This window comes from Aptenodytes patagonicus, unplaced genomic scaffold, assembly GCF_965638725.1.
Source record: "Aptenodytes patagonicus unplaced genomic scaffold, bAptPat1.pri.cur scaffold_64, whole genome shotgun sequence".
In the NCBI taxonomy this organism is placed as follows: Eukaryota; Metazoa; Chordata; class Aves; order Sphenisciformes; family Spheniscidae; genus Aptenodytes; species Aptenodytes patagonicus.
Window position 1 is genome coordinate 608071 of NW_027472014.1, and position 1605 is coordinate 609675.

General features: G+C 56.9%; 1 pseudogene; it reads left to right on the top strand.

Annotated features, from left to right (window-relative positions):
* The first annotated feature begins 398 nt into the window (after positions 1-398).
* Positions 399-1356, top strand: LOC143173326 (olfactory receptor 14A16-like; annotated as a pseudogene).
* The last annotated feature ends 249 nt before the right edge of the window (positions 1357-1605 follow it).

The window sequence follows — 1605 nt, forward strand, 5'->3', positions numbered from 1 at the left end:
TCAATCTGCCTTCTGGCATCTCAGATCCTCAGCACTGGGAGTGCCGATGCTGACAGGCCCTTCTGCGTTAGGACCGGTTTCACCTGACAAAGTCAAACACCAGGACTGGCCCCTGCCCCCTCTGTTCCCATGAACCCACTGCTGCAGAGCAGGGCTGACTCCTCGGCAGCCAGCGGGCAGAGGCCCTGCTCCTCACAGCACATTCAGCCAGCACCCACCAGAGCTCCAGCCACGGAGCTGAGGAAGGTTTCCTGGAAAAGGAATGAGGGGCGGGGGGGGCGGGGGGTGTAGCAGGGTGAAGGTCTAGGAGAAAGGCTTTGATTTTCCTCAGAGAAGTCTCCCCTAACTCTTCATTGACTGTTCCTCTGAGAACAGGACCCCGTGCCCAGAAAGAGCAGATGTCCAACAGCAGCTCCATCACCCAGGTCCTCCTCCTGGCCTTCACTGGCAAGAGCTGCAGCTCTTGCACTTCTGTCTCTTCCGGGGCACCTTCCTGGCTGCCCTCCTGGGAAACGGCCTCATCATCACCGCTATAGCCTGTGACCACCGCCTCCACACCCCCCATGTACTTCTTCCTCCTCAACCTCTCCCTCCTTGACCTGGGCTCCATCTCCAACACTCTCCCCAAAGCCATGGCCAATTCCCTCTGGGACACCAGGGCCATCTCCTACGCAGGATGTGCTGCCCAGGTCTTTCTGTTTGCCGCCTTGGTTGGAGCAGAGTATTGTCTTCTGACTGTCATGGCCTACGACTGCTATGTGGCCATCTGCAAACCCCTGCACGATGGGACGCTGGTGGGCGGCAGAGCTTGTGCCCACACGGCAGCAGCTGCCTGGGGCAGTGGGTTTCTCAATGCTCTCTTGCACACTGCCAATACATTTTCCATACCCATCTGCAAGGGCAATGCTGTACATCAGTTCTTCTGTGAAATCCCCCAGGTCCTCAAGCTCTCCTGCTCAGACTCAGACCACCTCAGGGAAGCTGGGCTTCTTGTGGTTAGTGTCTGTCTAGCTTTGGGGTGTTTTGTTTTCATTGTGGTGTCCTACGTGCAGATCTTCAGGGCTGTGCTGAGGATCCCCTCTGAACAGGGATGACACAAAGCCTTTTCCATGTGCCTCCCTCACCTGGCCGTGGTCCCCCTGGTTGTCAGCACCGGCATGTTCACCTACCTGAAGCCCCCCTCCATCTCCTCCCCATCCCTGGATCTGGTGGTGGCTGGTCTGTACTTGGTGGTTCCTCCAGCAAACCCCCTCATCTACAGCATGAGGAACCAGGAGCTCGAAGATGCACTGAAGAAGCTGATTCAATCACTTGTCTTTCAGCAGCAATAAGCTGCCCCTGTCTCTTCACAAGTGATTTCCAATGTATCTGGGGAACCTCCTGTGCTTTGGGCATTTTATCTGCCCCGCCAGCGAGGAGGCTGGGGTGCACAGAAAGCAGGGAGGGGACACAGTTGGGACAGCTGACCCCAGCTGACCAAAGGGATATTCCACACCACATGACGTCATGCTCAGCAATAAAACTGGGGGGGGAGGTTGGCAGGGGGGGCCACTGGCCGGGCATCGGTCAGTTGGTGGTGAGCAATGGTTTTCATTTGCATCACTT